At 36.9% G+C, this 18,674-nt stretch overlaps 1 pseudogene; it reads right to left on the bottom strand.

Moving 5' to 3' along the window:
* The window catches only part of LOC139080008 (tigger transposable element-derived protein 1-like), a 28,444-nt pseudogene extending 10,731 nt beyond the window's left edge, over window positions 1–17,713 (bottom strand).
* Between the last annotated feature and the right edge of the window lie 961 nt (window positions 17,714–18,674).

Genomic DNA, 18,674 nt, shown 5'->3' with positions numbered 1-18,674 from the left:
AGAACAACGAACTCTGTGGCAGGATCTCTGGCACACTTTGTTGGTGGTCAAATGAATTCTTCAGTTAGAAGCAGTGTCGAGTTGTCTAAATGGCAAGGAATAAGCATTCTGTCAATGTATGAATGGTGGATTGGCAGAAGTGTTGTGGGACAGAATGGTCAGTCTATATCTATAATAACTACTTTTGTGAGAACAAACCACTCACTCCTTTCATGAAGGAAGACATTTTGTGTAATCAATCTTTAATCCCGTGGCTGGCTAGTTCCCCAGAAAATGGTGCCAAACTGGTTCAGCATTAGCCTTTTCTTGCTCATTTTGGCACAAAGCAGATCAGCTTTGATGTGTGAAAGTCCATATTATTGAGCTCATGCATAGTCTCCATCCTTGCCAACAAAGCCACATGGAATATGGGTCCACTGAGCAAGAACTCGTAATCTGAAAACAAGTGTACTGGTTTTCACAAGTACACAAAGAACAAGACCACAGACAGGTCTTCTGGTCTATATGATTATTGAGATCCTTCTCTGTCATAGATACTCTTTAGGGAGTTTCAATACGACACAGACATTTTTGCACCATGTTCCTGCTTTGATAGATCCATCCATGTAATTCCCACCACCTCAGACTTTCCTGTCAGCAATCTTCCAGTCCTGTCCTTTCTAAGTTCTTGACAAGCCAGCCAATCCATTAGACATTGATCAGAAATAAGTGTAGAATTGGACCTTTCCAAACAGAGAACATTTGCATTTGCTCAAATCACCACCAAGTGGAAAGATTTCCCTTCTATCTGACAGGACTGTCTTTATGTAGAGCCACGTAATTATGTATCTTTATGTAGAGCTATAATGCAGCTGACTACTTCCAGCTGGTGATTGCTGCACACCACGCAGACTCATCGGCAAACTAGGCCTCAATGAATTCTTCATCTGTTAATTGGTTAATTGTGTCCTCTTCTGTTATTCAAAACCTGATCATATTTCCATAGCTGGGGAGTACAGGCATGACACTGAAGCAGTTGAAGGGAATACTGTGGGTGAGCCATGTGCTTTGCAATTTACTTGTGTCTTCCAAACCTGCTCAGGCCGGATCTTGTACATAGCATTGCCACTAATAATAGAATGTTGCTGCAAGCAGTAACTTTATGATTGGATGCATCAAAAATTACTAGACTACTTGGCAAGCTGCTGTTGCCAAGTGACTTAGTATACAGTGGTCAGGGGCCCAGCAGCAAGCCAGGAGCTCCTTTTTGAATAGAGAATCATTTTAGGCAGAAGAGATTATCATAGCTTTGCTTCAGTCTCTTAAGGGTCTGTGCTGTGATTCCCTTCTAGGGCTCCCTATTGCGCCCGTTCTACCACAGACCTTTCAAGTACCACTGGATGCTCAACCTTAAGGTGCAGACCTCAAGGCAGCTTGCACCTGAGCATAGACCTTATGTTAAATTCATTCTTATCCTGGATCCCTCACAAAACTGGTGGCCTTCTAAGTTATCCAGTAAGTGTGTAAGAGCAGTACACTCAAATTTGGTTCATGCTGTCTTCAAAATCCAAATAGTTACACCAAACATATTGCTTCTTTTTTTATGGAAGGTGGTGCAATCTACAGCTAATGTTTCTAAATTTAGAGGGTATATCCTCACATATATCAGACCGCTGGGTGATTGGAAAAATCCTGATATGATGACTTTCCATTTCATAAGAAAGCTCTAGCACACCTATGTCTTACTGAAGCATCTGGCTGCTTGTTCCTTCTTTGTCATTAGGTAGAATGGGCAAAATATAATTAATATAGTGTAATGTAATGGTGATGTTCTGTGGGACATATGATGTTTAAGGACACTCAGGACTAGAATGCTAGAGAACGCATTATAACTATAAAACAAGACGTTGATGTTTACTCTACCACATAGAGGTGAACCATTTCTGAATACATATATTTAGAATATATTAGTATATATACATATATGCATATTTATATAAATTTCTGTGTATTAAGTAACAATGGATGTGGCTTATTTTCTCCGGTAAAGATACCACAAAGGCATCAAAACCAGTTAACATTGATTATAATCCAAAACAACCGCTAATTTTGGCACCAACCAAACAGGTGAGTTAAACAGGGACATGATATGAATCATTTTCTCCACATCTCTCTAGACTCTGATGGTGGCCCTAATGTCTGCGTGGGGTTAAATTCTGCTATTAGATTATTATTTGTTTGGGGATGACGGTTGCACAGACTCCCACTTGATCTTTCCTATCAAAATAATCTTTCCTCTATGGGTCAGGGAACTGCTCCATTGATTCCACCAGTTACTCAGTACATGCATTCTGAGTACATATTCAGGAATTGGGGAATAACCACAATTTTTAATTCAAACTGTGAAACAGACTGGACCATATCTCCATTCATTGCCAGACTCCCATAGCCTCCCTCCCTCCAAATCTGACCTAAGGACAGTGGTGGAATGGTGGGTTTCTAGAATTTAGTGTCAACGTGGAGCCAGTATCTAATTACCTCAGGAATGCCTAGGCATTTTCGTTTTTTCCAGACGTGTTCAAACCAGTACATGACAGCAGGCTTCCTGGAAAAGGTTTAGAGGAAAATGTATAGTATACATTGTGGTCGTCTTTCAAGTTTCTTCTTCATAAGGACCTGAGCCCTCCCTCAGTAAAGGAGTGGCAGGTCTGTGAAGGGACTCAAGTCTATGAACTAGGTAAATAGCCAGGGATACCTACTATGTTGACAAGAGTCAGTTTTCTGACTTCTAGAAGAAGAAATGTTCTAAATATATAGATCAATCAATTCTTCTTCAGGGTCTCTATTCATTATGGAGAGAAGTTTATGATCAACCAGAAGTTTATGATCACAGGAATCATAACATATGGTGGATCAAAACATATTATTTTACACTCCCCCCATGCTTTTTATGGTAATTGCAGCCACTCTGTCTCTAAAGGTTAAACATCACTATTCCAGGATCCAATTATTTCCACTGACATCACGAGCCTAATTCCATAGTAGCATCTCCTATAGCTTTTCTAGGTTATTAATGCTCCCTTCACCAATGTGTTTCTTTATTCGTTGGTAAAAAAAAAAAAAAGAAATTCCCTGGAGAAAAGCCTACTTGAATGCTACAATTAGCATGTGGCTAAGAGTTTGCACATAGTAGATGCACTTAAATATTCTGGTATTTCAGGGACTTTGGACTCCTTCCTCTAGAGTATGCCATGGAGGTCCCAACATCTCAACCTCATTAACAATAAGAGAACTGTGAGACTAGGCTTCAATTAATCAGCCTTTCACAGTATTATTAGCGCTTGACGGACTTGAACCAAAGCATTTACAACAAATTCTGATTGAGTGCATCCAAATTTATAAATTCAGCCAGATCAGGCTTTATTTTTAGCTTTCTTTGGCCAAAAATACTTAGAATCTATTTCAACACATGTTTTTCAGACACTTGGTGATCAATTATGGCAAGATCTTTCAACCTCAGTGACTGCATCCTTTCTTTTCTAAGAAGAGACATTGTAATTCTTTCTCTGATGCATGGAGAGTAACTAGAAAAACTAGGTAAAGAAAGAACTGGTTGAACCACTGGATTCCTTACGATGATCACACTGATTCATGTGACCTCAAGAGATTCATCAGAGGAATTGATGACCAGTTAATCCAGATGACTTTGACCACTCACCTGCTGTCTTACTCAGAGAGGCTATCCTCCACTGATCCAATTGACTCTAAACTCCATTCCTTTTGCTGTCTGTAAATCATACGACACAGACTCATGCTCTAATCCTTGTTTAACATAATGCTGTCAATTGAGCATAGCTCAAAATTTTTGACATTGCTGTGTACAACCTGCACTGATCTTTAATATATGTATTTTTTAATTTACTCCTGTTTTTTAGACATATACATGCTCCAGCCCTATCCTAAGCATTCGTATCTCTGAATCACAGCTTTGTTTTCTAGCTATATATTTTTCTAATAAATAAAAATGAAAATAAATACCCAACTACTATTTTCAAATTTTCCCCTGAAAATTTTATGTATTCAGCAGTGAGATGTAACTAGACCTAGATGCATCATATAGAAAAACTTCATGAGTGCTAAAGAGGCAAAAGAAACTACACACAAAAGATTATTACAATGGACTAAACGTTTATGTCCCCCTAAAATTCATTCATATGTTGAAAATCAGTTGCCGGTGTGATGGTATTAGGAGGTGAGGTCTTTGGGAAGTGATTAGGTCATGAAGGCAGAGCCCTCCTGAAAGCAATTAGTAGCCTTATAAAAGACACCTGAGAAAGTAACCTTGCTCTTTCTGTCCTGTTGAGGTTACAGCATAAAGACAGCTGTCTAGACACCAAATCTCCTCCTCACCAGACACCAAATCTTCCAGCATCATGCTTTTGGACTTCCCAACCTCCAGACCTGTGAGAAATAAGTATTTGCTGTTTATAAACTAGTTTATGGTATTTTTGTTGTAACAGTCCAAATGGACTAAAACAAAGGTGTACTGTAAAATTCCGTCATATATAACAGCATTTAGATATGGAACAAAAATATACAAAATCAATCTAGGTTTTTAGAAATTGGATTAGTGGCTATCCTTGTTTGGGAAGGACTTGTATCAGTAAGGAGAATTATGAGTAACCTTTCTTAATCTGGGTGATAGTTCCACAAGTGTGTTCAGTTAATGGGAAATCATCAAATTGTGCACTTATTTAATATATATATATATATATACACACACACACTCTGTGCATCCCCATTGTCTTTTTCCTTTGTTTCCAAAGTTGCTAACTTTTTCTCCTGATTTTTCTACATTTCAAAGTAGGATGGTCTGTCTTATTGCCCGGTGCATTGTCCCTTTGTAGTATCCAATAATATGCCAACTACCCATCACCTTGAGTTTTATAGCACGTAGGCAATAAAGCAGAGTTGTGCTTTCAACATAGAGTTTTTAATGTTTCACAAAGATTTTAGAGAAAAAGTTCTTATTTGGACCTTTTAACTTCCATCTCCCTTTAAAATTCTCATGTAAGATCTTAGCTAGGACCTAACACTATTCAATTCTTCTTTCTTTCACTCCTGGTCCAGGTTACTTAGACCATGTAGATATGTCTTGACATCTCTCCACTTTCCCTCTGAACTCTTTCTCAGAACTTTTGTTCCCTTGCTTCATTGATTTCCAAAGTCTTCTAAATACTCAGGCAAAAGAGTTATATTCTCAAATAAGAGCTTCCACCACTTCCACTATGCATGTAATGTGGATGAATTTAATGACTACCTTAGCTATATCCCAGCTCTAAAAGTCTATGAAGTACCATTAATATATTTAATAGATTACAGGCTGAGTATTACTTATTTCACCAAAGCTTCATTGACCCTTAGCTCTTTTGTCAAAAGCTCAATAAGCTTTCTGCAAGTATTTGGTAAATAATTACTCAAGTGACATCACTTGAATAATTAATTTTAAAGGATTCTTCAGAGAGTTGCAATGGTGGCACTTCAATTACTGTTTATTTTTAAGTGTCATTTAAGCAAATTGTGCAAATCAAATTGGTCATGTAAGTGTGCATGTACATGTGTGTATTAACAGAGTTCAGGAATTCAGAAATTAATTGTAGTTAATTCAATGATGACAAGGCTACAATGATTATTAAAATAAAATCTAGATGCTAATTTGTATCCTATGGGTTCCAGTGACTTTTGAATTCTGCTTTATTATAAAGAAAATTATAAAGAAAAGAATATTTTTCAAAATAGAGTTCACATCTACCTTACAAAGCTTAGGAAATCTTAGTACACATTAGAGTGTCCTAACTGAGTTGGATCAACCACATGGTTAGCCTGATGATTGTGCAGAAAAGAACTTTGAAAACTGAATGAAAGAAGAGTTGATTCAATGACTTGAGTATTGATGAGCCTAGGACATCAATGGATATAAGTTAACGTTAAAGAGAATACACATAGTATTTTTACCAGTGGTCTTCCAGATACTTCTCTAGTTAAGGTCAATTGAAGGGTGCTTTTTGGCAATTTGTCACTTGAGGCTAGTGGTGATCCTTAAATAACAAATCTAATTGACTGCATTTTTTTAAAGCACATATATGGCTTTTTCCATTTAAGCCATTTGAGAGAATAGATCTATTAATTTCGTGGCAGTTTTAACATTTCATTGATGTGTTTCAAATCATATTTTTGGACACTGGTATATGAACCCCTTCACGACAGGATCTATATCTCATTCAACTCTGTGACATAGACTCAGTCAATTGTAGATGCACAGTAAGCGTTCAGGGGCTGACCTCTAGTATGTGGGAATCTACATAACAGTTATTAAGATCTAAGGAGGCTCTGATGTAGTATGCAGACAACAGCTTTTGACTTTTTCTAGGACAATTTTCTTGTTTAACTTTTATCAAAGTTTTCTGCATGACAAGGCTCCTAGCGTTTAGGTTTTTGGCAAAGTAACATAAATCAAAAGTTTAAATTGAAGAAGGCTCAACCTATCCCTTTTAAATGAAGGAGCTGACAATTTTGGGATTTATAAGTATTTAAGCTGTCAGTGGCCACCCAGAGTCTTGCTAATGATTTTTCCCCTTTAGATGACAAATCCAACTGATTAACTGTCCTAATTGCTACTGTGCACATCTTTCCTTAGCAGGAGTCTGAGTAATTTGGAAGATGTTTTTTAACTAAAAATTTACTTGAAGCTTTAAAATGGAGACAGAAAATTTCTTTATAAATGTACTCATAATACTTAAATGTACTCCGTGGCTGAGTCAGAAGGACAAGTAAACCTAGACACGTTCAGTGATTTATTTGAAAAGTAAGAGTGTGTTAAACTTTAGGAAAAATGTCTATAAAATGATATAACACATTAAAAACAAACATTTTTGAAGAATGACTATAGACACAACCAAAAGGTTTTTCTACTCTAAATAAAAATTAACTTAAATTCATTTAAAAATTAATCTTCTTAGAGGATTTAAATTCTATGTACCATATCCCTAACATATGTCAATTTATACAACACTTTGCAAAAATTACATTGATTACTTAAGAGTTCATAAAAAACAAAAATGATTATTGAAATTTTTATGCTTTTTCTCTTCTTGTTCTTATAACAAAATAAAATATTAGTTAATTCTGTTTCACTACCATTTCCTGTTAATGAAGATTTCAATATGCAATTGGTTCAATATAATTTTAGTAAATATAGTTACCTCCATTATTGATTGATTTAAAAATGGCATTCAGTGAGTCTACAGATAATATAACAAATATATAAATTTATTTCTAATTAATAACTAAAGTTTTCTAATCATAAATATACTTTTCCAATTATATGATTCTAATGCAATTATTCTTAAGACATCTGCTGTTTGGAAACAGAGAGGGCTCTTAGGAGTGAAGAAAAAAAGCAGAAAATCCAATTAAATGACTGTTTTAGTAAGTCATGAGCACATAGGTACAATGGTGGATGAGATAGGAGAGCGTGGAGATGTTCTCCAAGTAATTTAGTGATCCTTCAATGTCTCCGTAGTAAAATAGCTACAATTATATCTACTTATAAGATTAAGATTATACAGTGTTTCTAATTAGCACAGTGCTTGAGTCAGAGTGACCACTGTTCCTGTTTGCCCTGGACTAAGGGATTTCCCAGGGTGTGGACATTCAGTGTCAAAACCAGGATAGTTCCAGATAAACTGAATTAGTCACCCTTCGCCTTCTCTTCACTTCTCCATCTGCGTCCCATCATCCCATAATATTTTAATGGGAGTTTCAAAAGAATACCAGGTCACTCCATCCCAACTACTGATTTTATTTCTTGATCTTCCTTTCCGGTGAAAACCTCTTAAATGATGAGTCCACAGTATCCAACCTCATGGTTGGTATTGTTGCATTTGACCAATGGGATACGGATAGTTTTTAAATAATGCAACAAAACAACTTCAACACAAGCAATATTAAGCTAGTTAATTAATGACAAAGTAAGATTGTCTCTGAGATTTTTGATAGATATAATGAGTACACATTTATCCCAGTTTTGAATCAGCATCCCAATAAAACATATCTTCACAATTATAATCACCTCTCTAAGTTATAAGTGGATAATTTTAGACAGATAATTTGATGATCTAGACAAATAAATTATTCTTCTCAGGCCCACTGAACCAATAGGAGAGATATATATATACATATCTCCTATTGCAGATGGGAGCAGCCTCTCCTCCATAGTGTAGCAGAGGCTAGAACTTCAGGCAAGAGTTGATATTCCATCTGAATCTGAAATCTGTACGGCAGTCCAGCAGGCTGGAAACTCAAGAAGGATATTTATGCTGCAGTCTTGAGGCAGAATTCTTTCTTTTCGAAGTAATCTCAGTTTTCATTCTTAAGGCCTTCAGCTGATTGGATGAGACCCAGACATATTATCAAAGATAATCTTTCCTTGCAGTCAACCAATTATAGATGTTAACCTCATCTACAAAAATACCTTCACAGTAACATCTAACTGGTATTTGAGTAAACAGCTGAGTACCATAGCCTAGCCAAGCTTGCACATAACACTAACTATCATATGTATTCCATTTTTCCTGGAGGTTGACAAATATTTAAGAAGATATAAATGATAGTGTGGTTAAAATGTCTTATGGTTTCATGGACCACACTAAAGTCAATGCCAAGATTATTTTCACCACCAAAGGGTTCTAATGTCAATTTTGGGACCTTTTGACAATTATAACACATATACTCACAACCTGTTTCTTGACTGCTTGACTGTAATCATCATGCAACACTGACCCTATTCACTATTCTGGTTCCCATGTGTGCTGCCCACAAAGTCACTTATAGAAGCTGTAGTGTTACCACTGCCCATGATGACAGTGCCAATGTTTATGTGGATATCAAAGCTTAACCATAAAACTGAAGAACATTCTTTGTCCACAAAGGTATGAGAGCCAAGCATTTTGTCATTTTAAACTTCCCACATCAGTCTCAAACTATTCAATCCAGTCAAAAGTGTGAGTTAAAAAATTAATTCATATTTCACTTAGTTGAATGTATCTAAATTAGCACTTAAATCTGTTATATATGTAATAGGAACAAAAACGAGAGAAAAATCAAAATTGGAAAGAGGAACAGTCAAAAACGTGTTTCTTTTCAGATGTTGAATGGGTATTCAGAGAAAAAAGTGTTTGTCAACGAACTTCCAGAAAAGAAGGTCATTCTTAGGCCATATGTAGATTTTGACTGTCTGTTCCTGAGGAAGTAGGGGAATTGACAATATATACTGTATCTGCCTCAGATGGTGGTTGTGTTTCTGTGAAATAATAACAAAATCATCATTAACCTAAGCCTATCATGTTCATTTGACAATTTAACTTTAACTTATAAAGACTCAAATTGTATTCTAGGCTTGTGCATGTGTATCCACTAAGTGGAGAGTGGAGGGAAGCAGACAATCATAACTCTGTCCTTTTAGCCCAATTAACTATGGAAAAATCTTTCATAACAAACTCTGTGCATCCTCATCTTACTGTTTAGTTAATAATTTGCTCATTAATGGCTTTGGAAACACTCGTGGTTGGACAGAAATTGTCCATTTAAAAAGTAATGAGAAAAATACATCCAGCATTCTGACAAGTTGTTTTTAAAGACTTTTTAAGTGAAAGTAAAGCGAAAACAATTACTTCTAATGGAGAAAAATATTCTGCAGTCTGATTTGCATGTTAACTCCTTTAAAGTGCCATTATCTGAAACATCAGTAGCTGCTAAATTTCAAAAGGTTCCTGGCAGCTTTTGGAGTTTTATTTTAATTTCGTTTTTGTGTTCACACACCGAAAAGTTTCAACTGGGAATTTGACAGTGCTTTTTAATAAATGCTTTTGAATACACTCTCATTTTTCAGAGACACCTATGTCTCAGCTGTGGGAAGAAAGGAGTTCTGAAGTCGTGAGGATTCAGACAAAGCCGCTCTTACTGCTCACCTCCGTCTTCATTCAGTGTGTTCCTGATGCATCAAGACTCAAAACACCACATAAAAATTTAGATATCTGAAGTTTTCTTTCTTTTTTTTTTTTTAAAGATTTTTATTTTTTTCCTTTTTCTCCCCAAAGCCCCCCGGTACATAGTTGTGTATTCTTCGTTGTGGGTCCTTCTAGTTGTGGCATGTGGGACGCTGCCTCAGCGTGGCCTGATGAGCAGTGCCATGTCCATACCCAGGATTCGAACCAACAAAACACTGGGCCGCCTGCAGTGGAGCACGCGAACCCAACCACTAGGCCACGGGGCCAGCCCCTGAAGTTTTCTTTTTTAATTCAAATATTCAATTTGTTAGGCAAACAGAATATTTATATAATGTAATAGTCCAAAACTAACGTTTGGTAAATCTGGCAGCAGATAAAATTACTCAGATTAAAGAGCTTTATATTTGTCATTGTGTCTCTGTTGTCAAATGAATGACTGCCAGTAAAAGAAGGCTGGCCAACCATCTAGGAGGCACATTTTTTTTAAAGAAACCCTAGACATTAATGTATATATATATATGTGTGTGTATATATATGTATAATTATTACTATTATTATTTTGATGATAGTGATGATGATTAGTGAGTCAAATTTAGTAATGAAGGAAATGAAATTTAAGTCTGAATGCTTGGTTTTGAATCCCAGTTTCAAATTTTGAGGCCGATTAGTTGAACTCCCTGTTCTTCATTTATTCATCTATCATACTGTACCTACCTCACAGGATGTCGTCAATAAGAAAAGTATCTCTGGTTTCCTCACGTTTGTTTCCATGATTGGATAAACTACAAAGCTTGCTGGAAAATTGAATGAAGAAAAATTGCACATGATTCCCTATTTGTATCAGTGTAGCAACTATTTAACATATTGGTTTTACAAATACGTTTTTTGTAAAATTACTGCTCTAGTTCTCGCTCTCATGTTGCTCATGTCTTTGCCGTGCCCATGCCATGTTCTTTTCGGTTTTTAGACAGAAACATTAGATAGCTCCATAGAAACCTGTGTTTTCTCCTTTAGTTGTTTTATCCAATTATGAAATTTATGGAGAAAAAGATCAGTGCCATGTTTCAATACTGACAAGTGGAATTATTTTTTTAACAAAAGAAATGGAAACTATGATTTGTAACAAGTATTAAAAATTCATTTACTAGCATGTTAATTATTGTGTCAAATGCTGCTAGGAACATAATTTTTGTGGACAGGTTATAAACCAATGAATACAACAGAACTGATTGATACAAAAGTAAGAAGTAAATTTTTTATTGTGGGTCTGTTTTAAAATACTTTTTAATTATTTAATAACTGATAATGTCAAAAACTTAAATAATATGAGCAATCTGCATAATCTTTATCTTACCCAAATGGAAAGAAATATAAATTAATTTAAATAATTTTCCAAATGTGTATAGATATTCTCTTTTAGAATAACATAGGTTATATATTTTTATATATGCATATTATATATAAAACGTATTAGTATGTATTAAGTATTCACATTTTTGTTTAAACTACCTGGCAATTCTGAGTAAATAGGGTAGGAAGAACATAATTAAAGTCCATTTTGAAATTGTAACTAAAATGCATTCATATACCTAAATCAAACCAAGAGAATTTTCTATGAAAACTTTGAACGTGGAGAAAATTCAATTTGAATTCCATATGCACATTAAAAGGACTGCAGGAAGCCCTGAGCCTTTATAATGGCACCTTGCAGGTGGATGGAAATGTTGATTGAATAGACAGAGGGAAAAAAGTATAGAAATTTCTCCACTGCAAGCAATAGAACTAAATAACAAACTAGTATAAATACTTGAGCTTAAAAATTATGACAATTTGTGGTACATGTACCTGAAACTGGAACATGTCCAGAAGTTGCGAAGGCTTCAGTCAGGCTTGAGTATCTTCAAAGACTGGAATTTGTTGCATTTCTCTTCTCTATCTTCCGCTGTGTCTGCTTCATGCTAAGGCTGGAAACTCTCATAGTCACAGAATGGCTACCAGCAGCTTTCAAAGCAACAGCTTTCCTCATTCAACTCCAGCTTATGAAATGATACTCCCTCAATAACTTTTGTTGAAAATCAAGAATGCTTGTTCCCAAGAAGCATATATACAGAATATACACTCTACTCATATCTCATTGATTTTAATATGATCATGAGCCCATTCCTGAATTAAAGAGTATAAACAGCTTGAAGGGGTGTGGTGAATACCTTGGAAGAAAGATTTGAGGATAGATTCAGCTTCTGGAGAGTTACTTGCACTGCATGGCGAAGGGGTGAATGCTCGAAAAGCAATTCAGAAAATGTTTTCAAAAAGAAAGGAGAGTGGATGATGGTCAGCTCAAACCAGTAAGTGGCTTTTCCCATGTAGTTAAAAAATATTAGTATATCTTGTAATTCTTGAAGGAAAAGGTGGTAGTCTTAAGAGTCTATATAAAAGTAATAGAGAAATACTATAAAAGTACTAATTTCAAATATGAAAATTATATACAGATCAAAAAGAATGAATTTTACCCATTAAATAACTAGTCCTTCAACATAACATGCTAGAACAGTGGTGGAAAAATTACACCAGTAGAAAAAAAATGCCCTGGAAAATTGTTGCTATAAGTTGAAGGAGTAAATCCACCATATAAGATTTTAATGTAACTAAAGATTTTCCTAAGCTAATCTGAATTGAACAAGGAATCCTCATGAAGCCTGAAATTTATGGTGTTCAGGAAAACTGTTTACAACCAGAAATTAAGCTCATTTTAGTATAAGGAGCTTTGCATATAAGCTGATTTTAGGAACTGCTAAAATTCGAAATGTAAATGGCTTTAACCGAATGGTATCCTTGCATTGTAATATATACAGTCCATCATGGCATCTTCGTTTCCCATAAATCATTGATGTTTTCAATTCACTTTGTTAAGCCCCAAAGCAGCCAACAGATTGGACTGCACACATTTCACAAATGTGTGGCTCAGAGGGGTTTAATTCCTTTGTGGCAAGGAAATCCGTGTGCATGTGGTGATAGGTCTAAAATTTATTGTATTTTGTGTTTTTTATATTGGCACCTGAGCTAATGACTGTTGCCAATCTTTTTTTCCCCTGCTTTCTCTCCCCAAATCTCCCCATTACATAGTTGTATATTCTAGTCGCGGATCCTTCTAGTTATGGCACGTGTGACGTTGCCTCAGCATGGCCTGAGGAGCAGTGCCATGTCGGTGCCCAGCATCTGAACTGTCGAAACCCTGGGTTGCCGCAGTGGAGTGCACGAACCTTACCACTCAGCCACAGGGCCAGTCCCCGTCTAAAATTTAAAAAAAAGGCAAAGGGCTGTATCTCAGTACAAATACATGGCTGGTGGTTACACATCCCTATCAGATCTCAGGAATATAAATACATCTGTCTACTTTTTCAGGACCCTAAGAGTTTTTAAAGCTGCTTTGATAATTCATTTCTAAATTTCTTCATGGATATTCATTCATCTTTTAGACATCTAAATCAATATTTTCTCTTCTTTTACTTCTACATCTGTGCTATTAATAATCCTTTCCAATTATTCGGTGCCTAATATGTACCAGCAACCGTGCCAGGAGCATTATCTACTTTATCTCTAATAGTAACAATTTTTGTTCATGTTATGTATTCTAGCCCCCATTTTAATTGTGGAGAAACTGAAATTCAGAGAAATTTTTAAAAATTATCCAGTCATTAAAGCTATAAAGAGGCAAGGCCTGGATTTGATCTTAGGCATATGAAATTTTTCTGGGCAGAAAATGCCACTGTAACCGTTCTATCTGATTACATTTTTCTTCGTCATATATTTAGGTCAAAAATGAAGTATTTGTGTTAAGGGACGAATGCCAATTTCATATTAGTCTTGTTTTCGAAATGTAGACCTACATTGCGTAGATATAAACATATGGAAAAGTAAGGAAGAAGAAAAAATGTTCACTCCTAATTTCATAAAACATTGGCCCTCTCATTTGGAAGACTAAAATATTTGGGGATGGAAGAACTGATTTTCTTAGAAAAGAATAAAGTCAATAACTCATTCTTAATACCATTGCATCTACAGAAAGAGCAGGGAACCCAATAGAGGCTTAGAAGATAATAAATCCAGATATTATAACTAGCTCTAATTTTTCTCCTCTTGGGCTGGTACCTGTGCAGGGTGTTTTGTGTTTATTTTACCAAATCCACCCTCTAAACTTTTCCTCCTGTGTCATTGGAAGCTGAGCTGTATGGGATGTATCTCCCTGCTGTCACATGCTTGGGCTTGTCTTTGGGTTCAGCCAATGCGAAGTTCTGGCAGAAAATGAGAGAATAGGAAGAAATTGAGGTTAGGTTTTTAGTTTACAGACTCCCTTCAGGGTCACTGTCAGACCCCTGCATTCCTCTGATGGAGAGAGCAGTTCTCGTCAACGGGTCCTCTCAATACATGTACCCACCGTGGGTTTAGATAAGAGCTCTCCTTGCTGCTATTTGAGATCAAGTTATGAAAAAACTACCCGTTTTTGCTAACCTCAGGGTCCTGCAACATTCCTTGACAGTTTCTTCATACCTGTCCATACTTTAGTACAGGATCCATTTATTATACTTTCCTCAGTTACTCACTGTGAATGTTCCATCTTTCTCCAGCTGGGACATTGACTAATCCAGTAATCGGTTTTTGGAGTAGCTTTAGGAAACAGGGCTTTCCAACTTTCAGGGTTGTAGAATCAGATCAAAATAAGATTTCATGATTGAGCCACTGATATATTTGAGAGGAGAAGAAATAACCTCTTTGCTTGGAGTAATGGGCCAATAGTAATTCCACGGCATGTGGTGGCATCATGATAACTCAAATTATCCCCACTGGTAGCATGGGATGAAGGATGTTGTGCAGATGGAGGTCAAGTGGCTAGAGAAAATGGTAACTATGGTAACGATCATGGTTATCAAGATTGTAGAGTCAATTGGCTTTTTCTCACAAGCCTAGAAAGCATAAAGAGTGAAAAGGACAAACTGAAGTCCTTGAATGCCCAACTAAGAAAAAACTAAGAAAAAAAAATCAAAAAATCTTTCGGGCCGTTTTGAAGAGGCTCTCATCTCCTATAGTTGAGGCAAATATATGCTAAAAGCTGTTAAATTACAGCACTCTTTAAATATAAAATCTTGAAAGAAATTTATGTTAAATTAAGGTCACGAATTTAAAAGAAAAAGAAAAACTTTTTAAGGCAAAGAAAAACTCTGAGGCAAGGAGTGGAAACTTTAGAGCAGAGTTAGTCAATGCTAACATCTTTGAACAGCCAAATGCCCCTGAGCCCAACTTGCCAGCAAAGATATCTTCCCTCAATGCCCCCAGCCACCCGATACACACACACACACACACACACACACACACACACACACGAAGGAACCAGCGTCCTTCTGCATAAAAGAATTTGATGGTTGATCCTTGTGTTAACCATGTCTTTTGTTTTCTATTATGAGGCTTTGACATCTGAGATCTTGCTGACCCTGGAGAGACTGTCCTCGCTATGTCAACCAGTTCCCAGAAACAGTAAACACCTCAAATGTGAGTGTACTTTTTAAGTACAAACCAACTAATCCAGAGCCCACACCTCAACCACCTCCTTTGTTGGGTTCTTGCTCTCTGGGCCATCAGAGCTAATCACCCTAGGGCCGGGAACCAGACAACTAGAGATACGCCCCAGAGCATGCTGAAACTATTCAAACTAGCCAATCCTAAGTCTGCTTCCCCTGTCTTACCCATTCCTTCCTACAGAAACTTTAAGAAAGGCTTTTGCCACAGTTCCCCCATCTCCCTCTGACTCTCAGCTTCCCATATGGCCCCCCACGGCATGGCATGTCCCCTCTTCTTGGGACCAATAAGTAATAAACTTTTCATTAAAACAAAATATCTTTTAAATGGCTGCCCTTTTCTAATCTGTTGGCCTTACTATACTTCAAATTTTCATTAATATACAATATATATATATGAGGAAGTTTGGCCCTGAGCTAACATCTGTAGCAATCTTCCTCTGTTTTGTATGTGGGATGCCACCACAGCATGGCTTGATGAGCAGTGTGTATGTCCACACTCGGGATCTAAACCTGCAAACCCTGGGGCTGATGAAGCAGAGCATGTGAACTTAACCACTACACCACCAGGCTGGCCCCCAATACACTATGTTTTAAAACAGTTATCATGCTGTTTCTTCAAAAGAGGCTGCTGATTCTTCTCAGGGCATACATCTAATCTCACCTTTATGTCTTCAAGTCCATAAAAAGTTATTTATAGGCTTCACTGGAAAGTTCATGGCATGTCTGAAGAGGAGATAATGTATACTCCAAATATGTCATGGGATGCCAATAATTTCTATCAGCATGAGTTGGGGAGTGGACCCTACAGATATTAAACCAGAAAGGATAAAATATAAGCATTTATTGAAATGGATATATTGATAGGTTTACTTACCCAGGATTTAGGATGTATTATATTGAATCAAGTGCCTGGGAATAGTGTAAATAGATCTTTAATCCTACAAATTCCCCTGAACCTGTCTTGCTAACTTTCTTTACTATCTTAACCAGTTTAACGTTGAACTCAGCGGTAGCCTACAGTCATCAAGGATCAGATGTCAGAACTTCACTGGCTTAGAGTGAATGTTAGACTGATTCAGTTATGCATAAAATGCTCATCCAGCTATAGGAATCTCCTTCTCTGCAATGACCCACAGGAGACTCCATTCACTAAATAGTTGAGAAACATACTGGTGAGAGGGGCACCAGCATGGAAAGCTCTGTAGTGGCTGTTTTCAGTAAACCAGAGCTATCAATGAGGGATTCTGCATTAAATTGGGCTCCATCATCTCAACAGGAAGGCAGAGGTGCACAGGTCAGGTGGCAATGTTGAGTTGTCATAGATGATGTGAATACATTTAGAATAATAAGCTACTGAGTTGGGTGATGATCTTATTTTTGAAGGACAGAGTTTTGTGGCAATGGTTAATTGATCATGAAGTTACCAGGAATAAAGTAGATTGGCAGCCTAGACATGTTTAATACATCCAAGTAGAAAATTCTAGGGCTAATGGGCAGAAATCTAACACGAGTTACGGTGAGAGACGTCAGGCACATCTTGTGACTGTTTTCCCAATGTCTGGGTAGGTAGTGGGAACAGATATACTTAGTGACTGGCAGAATCCCGATATAGGTTCCAGGATCTGTAGAGTGAAGGCTGTTATGATAGAAAAGGTCAAGTGGAAGCTCTAGAAACTGTCCATTCCTATCAAGAGAGTAAATAAAAAGCCAGGGCAATCTAAAACTGACTCTCAAAGATTAGTACCAGCTACAAACATTTTAAAGATGCAGGGACGGTGATTCCTGCTACGTCTTCATTTAATTGCCTGTTGGCCAGTGCCAAAAAGAACAGCTCATGGAGAACTATAGATTACTGCAAAATTAATCAGGTGATGACGACAATCACAGCTAAGTTGCTGAAGTTGGTGTCTTTACTAGAGTTAATCGACATACACAGTCGCTTGTGTACAGGAGCTCCCTTTTTCCCATTCCTATCAGTAAATTCACCTGAAGCATTTTTGCCTTCATCAGCAGTGATGATGGTGCACCCTTACTCTCCTGACTTCCAGGTTTGTCATCATAAAGTCGAAAGATCTCTTGCTCCTGCTGATACATCATAACTGTTATTCTATATGGATGACAGCATTCTAATTGAATCATATTATGAGAAATTAATATTGAATAATTAATAAAATTTCAAAATGTCGTAACAAGACATATTTATGCAAAAGAATGGGTTCTAAACCTTACAAGACTTCAGGGACTTGCCACCTCAGAGAACTTTCCATGTGTTCAGTAGTGTAGAAACAATCTCAGAATACCCTTTTTTAAGAGAAAGCAAGTTTCTTTACCTTGCGCTACGGGTGCAAAGAGGTTCAGTGCTTGTTGGGATTCTTTCAATTTTGAGACAACATGTATCATATTTACTTGCGCTTCTCTGACCCGTTACTGTATAATCCATAAATCTGCCAGTATTGAATGGTGCCTGGAATAAGAAAAACTGTGCATCAGGGAAAAGATGACTTGCAATTTGGATTCAATTAGCAGACCCGATAGTATCCAAAGTGTTTATGGCAGGCAGAAATGCACTATGGAGCCCTCAGAAAACCTCAACGGGAGAATTAGCACAGACCCCTCAGGTTTGAGAGTAAGTCCTGGCCCTTTCAATTGGTCACTCTTCTCCATTTGAAAAACACCCTGTGACCTGGTACTGGTCCCCAGCAGAAACAAAATATCTGACCGTGGGATAGCAAGTAATAATGTATCACTACCTGCACATAATCAGCAGGATGTTAGCTGATCTACTGAATCATAAAATTGGATGACTACAGTAGTACGCCACTGTGTAATGGAAAAGGAATTTATGAGACTGGATCTGAGCAGGTCTGGAATGCACAGATAAACTGCAGAAGAACCAGGCTCAGATGCACATGTCTTCATTGCTTTACCACCTCTCTCTCAACGTACATCTATGATTAATGTGACTATGCAGTTAACATCCAAACCAGGACACTTTGGGGAGTGAAAAGTGGCACTATTAATAATTAAGATGGGACAGTGGGTGTAAATCAGGAGT

This window comes from Equus przewalskii, chromosome 28 (assembly GCF_037783145.1).
Source record: "Equus przewalskii isolate Varuska chromosome 28, EquPr2, whole genome shotgun sequence".
Classification (NCBI taxonomy): Eukaryota; Metazoa; Chordata; class Mammalia; order Perissodactyla; family Equidae; genus Equus; species Equus przewalskii.
Note: the sequence above shows the minus strand (reverse complement) of the source record. Positions and strands in the feature narration are given on the sequence as shown.